Below are 5616 nucleotides of genomic sequence, written 5' to 3'. Positions count from 1 at the left end.
AAACCACTGCTCACAAAGCCTGCTCTAGATCCAGGTGTTCTAGCTATAGGCCCAGATCCAACCTCCCTTTGATTGGTAAAGTTCTGGAAGAAGCTGTTGCCGGCAGTTATGTGATTATCTGTATAGAAATGTTTGTCTGAAGAGCTTCAGTCAGGATTGAGAATCCATCATAGAACAGAGACACGCTGGTGATGGTCACTGATGATCTTCTTCTAGCCTCAGACAGTGGACCAGTTTGTGTACTGGTTCTGCTGGATCTCAGAGCTGTAGCTGATCCAGTGGATCACAGCATCTGATTACAGAGACTGGAATGTTTACTGGGCTTAGAGGAACTGCACTGAACTGGTTTACATCATATTTATCAGACAGATTCCAGTTTGTTCATGTTAATGATGGTTCTTCCACCTGCAGTAGAGGTAGTTATGGAGTTCCACAGGGCTCTGTGTTAGGACCTTGTACATGCTCCCTTTAGGCAGTATTATCAGGGAGCACTGCAGACATTTACACTGTTATGCAGACGACACCCAGTTATATTTATATATAAAGCCAAATGAAACCAATCAGCTGGACAGACTCCAAGATGTTTGAAGGACATACAGGCCTGGATCAGTGTTTCCTCTGGGATTGTTTCCAGCAGGGGGCAGCAGGCTGTCCGGGAGCCGTGGCGGCGTAAACACATGACATCTGACTGCAGATGTTACTTTTAACGTTTGCCTTAGTGCTCGCCAATCATTAAGCCCCCAAAGAGTAGATACTGAGCAAGATAGTAATCTGTCGTTTACCTTAGTACTCACGAGTACCGGACCCAGTGCAGGACTCTGCTGTGAAGGTGGAGACATGAGGCAGTGAACAAAAAAATAAACAAATAAATAAATAAAAACAAACATGGAGGGAGTAGTGGCTAGGATTTAGAAATGGCAGCCCGCCACTCCTAAATGAATGTAGAGGAAACACTGCTGGATGATCTGGAATTTCCTTCATTTAAATGCAGACAAACTGAGGTTCTTGTATTTGGCCCTCAACACCTCAGAAACACTCTGGAACCAGACAGCTGCTCTAGATGGCATCGCCTTGGCCTCCAGTTCTACTGTACAGAACCTTGGAGTTATTTTTGACCAGGACATGTCCTTCAACAGCCATATAGAACCAGTCTGTAGGGCGATCTTCTGTCATCTACGTAATACTGTAAACATCAGAGCATCCTGTCTCAGAGTGATGCTGAGAAACCAATCCATCATTTAGAACTTCTAGACTGGACTATTGTAGTTCCTTATTATCAGGATGTCCCAGTAACTCTCTCAGAACCCTCCATCTGATCCAACATGCTGCAGCAGGGTTCTGACAGAACCAGAACCAGATCATGCGTCTCCTGTATCAGCTTCTCTTCAGTGGCTCCCTGTAAAATCCAGGATAGAATCTAAATCCTGCTTCTAACATATAAACTCTCCATGAGCAGCTCCATGTGACCTTACAGACCTCATGGTACCGTATCATCCTAACAGAACCCTTCGCTGTCAGACTGCAGGTCTACTGGTGGGTCCAGAGTCTCCAGAACCAGAATGGGAGGCAGAGCCTTCAGTTATCAGGCTCCTGTCTTATGGAATCAGCTCCCAGTTTGGGTTCTGGAGGCGGACACCCTCTTTGCTTTAGGTTTAAAACGTTCCTCTGTGATAAAGCTGATAGTTAGAGCTGTTCAGGATCACCTGCTTGTTCTCTCTGCAGACGTCTCTGGATCTGGAGTTTCACGTCTCTGAACTCAAGCCGCCAAAGAATACTTCTATTCAGATTTATTGTTCTGTTCTATCGCTGCTCTCCATCTATTATCCTGTTATTGGTGTTGTAGTAGCAGATAATGCTCTTGTTCTTGGAGAGGCCCAGCTTGCTGCCCTGATCTGTGGCCAGAGCAAATATGTGGTACAAATTAATGCTCCTTCTGTCCCCAGGTCCACCTCCTCCCTCCAGTTCATAGTGAGTCTCCTCTCCCTCCTCCTCATCCCTCGTCGTTACCTCCTCTTTATTCTCCTTCTCCACCTCCACTCAGACAGGGCCAGTACCGGCGGACCCGAACCAGGGAGCAGAGTCCGACTTTTTCCTCTTCAGAGGAGGACTTTGTTAAGCCGGGCCCATACAGGCTGTCCCGGAGACACAGAATAAATACAAGTGAGGGAGACATCTATAGCCTTTACAAAAAACCGGTCTTACCAACAGTTTCAGTTAACACCTAGAAATGGAGTCAGACCTGAGGGTACAGCTGCTGACTCTCTCTCCATCTCTGCAGGGCGTGTAGGACACCGGGGCGGAGTCCAGACCTTAAGCTTGACCCTCAGACAAAACCGTTTTTAACTGGACAAAAAGACGTGGTGGGGAACCAAATGATGAGAATGAGGTCAACACAATCTCCTCTGACGCCACCACAAAAACTATGTGCAGTGAATTTGGGGCCTTGGCCTCCCCAGTGTCTTCTTCCCCCTCCTCTGTACACAGACCAGGCTTCCTGGTGACTGGTGGGGATGGAGTGCAGGGCCAAAACCAGCAGGCGGTAACAGCTTTCTCCCCCACCTACCACAAAGCCAGACCAGGCAGAAAATCAACAGACTGGGACTTTGTGGGCAAAAAGGAGATATGGTTTTTGGGCGACTTAAATCTAAACCATATCTTATCACAATGAAAACATTCAAACTGACAGTTACCCAGGTGCCTTCTTCTACCACCTCTGGAGGATCCTGTAGAAAACCCCGGTTCATCCACGTGTCCAGGTGGTGGTGCTGTTGGTGGGGTTGAACAACAAAGATCAGGACAAACATAAAACATCAATAAAACAATTAAGAATGGTGTACAGGAGGGCCCAGTCTGTCTTCCCCAACGCTGCCATCCACTTCCCACTCATTAACTTCTCACCGAGCAGTAGTCAAACCTCAGGGTCACTACCACTTTTATTTCCAGCCGTCCCCCCTCCCTGGCACTGCTGCCGGCTAGTCACTTCTCCACCCGGACAACATCCACTGGACTCACAACACAGCACAATATATATGTTCAGACACTGGTGCCACATCCTACAGTTAATTCCAACATTCTGAACTTGTCCACTTTATTCATACCCACCACAGCTCAGGTTTCACTTACAGGTACAGGGCACGGCCCGGGACACCGGCACGCTCCCTCTCAGGTCAGTCTGTGCATGAGCGAATGGGAGGCGCTCCAGAAGTGTCCACTGCAACCAACTTTCTATTTCAGGTTTTCAAGATGACATCACTGGACCATGGGGAAGAACAGTTTAAACACTTTGTGGACATTCTCAACAGCCGTCACCCGTGAATAGAAATTAAATACAACTGACATCCAGCTCGTTCATCACCACTTATTCCAAATCTCTGATCATCCTCTCATGAAGGACAGAGGTCTGTCAGCGTGAAGAAAAACTAAAATGTGAAAAATGCACTGGTGTGAACGTTCCTCGGCAGGCAGGGAAAGGTCTTTGGCGCCGTCCAAAACCAGACCTTCAGATTAATCAAGCATTTATTTAAATCCATACGGTGGCATAGAGGCTCCAGCTTATTAACACGTTTATTTACAGACTAAAAGATCTGAACATGGTATCATCTGTCAGTGCTGTGGTCTCGTCTACATCAGAGAAAGAGTTCATACACTCACCAGCAGGCTCCAACAACACCTGTACTCCATAGGGGTGGACAGATGGGTACTCCTCTGGTCACTCACTTCCAAAATCGGTCTTTGCAATATTCAATCATGACAGGCCTCCAGACCAGTCCAACCTGGACGGGGGGCCAGCAGAAGAGGCAGGAGAGGATGTGGAGGAGAAAATTCAAACTCAGCTGCACACAGGACTAAATGTTGTGTAAAATAATCATAAATGTAAATCCAAAAACAACAGAGATTAGAACTCATGAATTCCTGCCCGCTTTGTCTGCTGGGAGTACCAGATCCTTGGTTCTCCTTAGGGGTCCTGGTTTGGGGCTGCACACCCAAGTTTCCCATCCTTCATTTTCTCACGCATCACAATAAACATGAGTTTCTTTCCAGGGACCCAGAAATCTGGCTGCTGCTGCCACAGGACGACAACAGCACCTATGTTTAATTTTTCCTCCATAACTGCACGTGTGGGAGATTTATGAATTCCTTTACATGGATTGTTTCTTCTTTGATATGTTTATTATGAATTTCTATTTAATTATTGTTGCTTTGCGACTTTAATATGAGTTTTCCTGGTGTATTTAACAGCTTGCTTTTGTTGTACATAATTTTGCTGTGTTTGATTTATGCTCTCAGTCATTATTTATTGATTGGTTGTTTATTTATTATATTGTGTTGGGATATGATTTCTGCTCAAGCCCTCGTCTCCTTGTCCTGTGGCAGGTGTAGTCAGGCATATTCAGACTGTAGGGGTCCTCGTGGATCCATCAGTAGACATCATCATCACCGCAGTGTGGTTTGTAGCCTCATCCACGGACTGGATAAGATCCTCATCAGAGGACTGAGTCTCAAATGAGGACGACATTGCTCAGACCTCTGTTGCCCATACACTAGACCCACAACTGTGGCAAATTAAACATCTTTTTCCTTACCCTAACCCTAACCCATATCCGGACTCCTTCCGGGTTGGGTCTTTGTCCTTGGTGGGACGAATTATCCTAACCCTACACCCTAACCCTAAACTAGGTTAGTTTAAAGTTTAACCACCTGAAATAACAGCCATAACTAGCATAAACAGCGTACCACTTATCTGCCAGGTCAAGCAGACGGGTTGTTGACACCATTTGGTTATCCCAGTCTGTTCAAACAAGGTTGGAGGCTCTGGCATTGTCCCTGCATTCCTCTTCTCCACCAGGTCCTCAGAGGAGCAGCGTGGTGTGGAAGGAGTCCCAGAGATGGGTTGAGTGTGTGAGGGAGGCCGTTGCTGCAGCTTAGGGTGGGACGTACTGTGCCGAGGCTTGTGTCAAGAAATCCAAGAAGTCCGTTATGAAGCGCGTATCGAGGCTTCGTTAGGAGGTGCGTGATGTCACTGATGACGTATGAAGCCTCGCTAGTTTAGGAAGGGGTTCGAGTGTTGGCGTGATTTAAGAACATAAAGCGCAGTGAATCGCCCCAAAATTTGCATATCAGTGTTAATGTTCGAATTTTGCTAATTTGCCTGTAATGTAGATAAACCAAAGGCTAACATGTTAGCTTTCTGTACCCTCCTAGCTAGACGAATGATCTTGCAAAAGTGGAAAGAAGCACTGCCACCCACGTATGGAGGCTGGGTCAAAGAGGTCACTACTACATCCAACTAGAGAACATCCGCTATTCCACAAAGGGATCAATACAAAAAGTCTGTGATGTCTGGCAGCCTTTTTTGACTTATTTGGAGAATGTAAACGCAGATGACAATTTAAATGTGGTTTAATTTCATTTTTACTTCAGTATCTATTTGTTTATTTGTTGTTTATTTTGCTTGAGCACCTATGTTGTGATGCACATCTGTGAACCTTTGTTCTTGAACTATCTGGCTTTTGTGTTATTGTGGCGGGGTGGGATGGGGAAGAAAATGGAAAAAAGAAAATATTGGAAAATGGATGTCTACATAATATGTCTTATCCTAAATAAAAAGACCATGAA

General features: G+C 45.9%; 1 protein-coding gene across 1 annotated transcript in view; it reads left to right on the top strand.

The window, feature by feature from the left end:
- Positions 1-4719: 4719 nt before the first annotated feature.
- Positions 4720-5616, top strand: part of ptpn4a (protein tyrosine phosphatase non-receptor type 4a) — an 85383-nt gene continuing 84486 nt past the window's right edge. The window contains exon 1 of the mRNA XM_008296342.1: positions 4720-4730. The gene's annotated coding sequence lies outside the window, so the exon portion shown is untranslated. The remainder of the gene's footprint in view (positions 4731-5616) is intronic.

Source organism: Stegastes partitus, unplaced genomic scaffold (assembly GCF_000690725.1).
Source record: "Stegastes partitus isolate 25-593 unplaced genomic scaffold, Stegastes_partitus-1.0.2 Scaffold1121, whole genome shotgun sequence".
NCBI lineage: Eukaryota > Metazoa > Chordata > Actinopteri > Pomacentridae > Stegastes > Stegastes partitus.
This window is presented reverse-complemented; position numbering and strand designations above follow the sequence as displayed.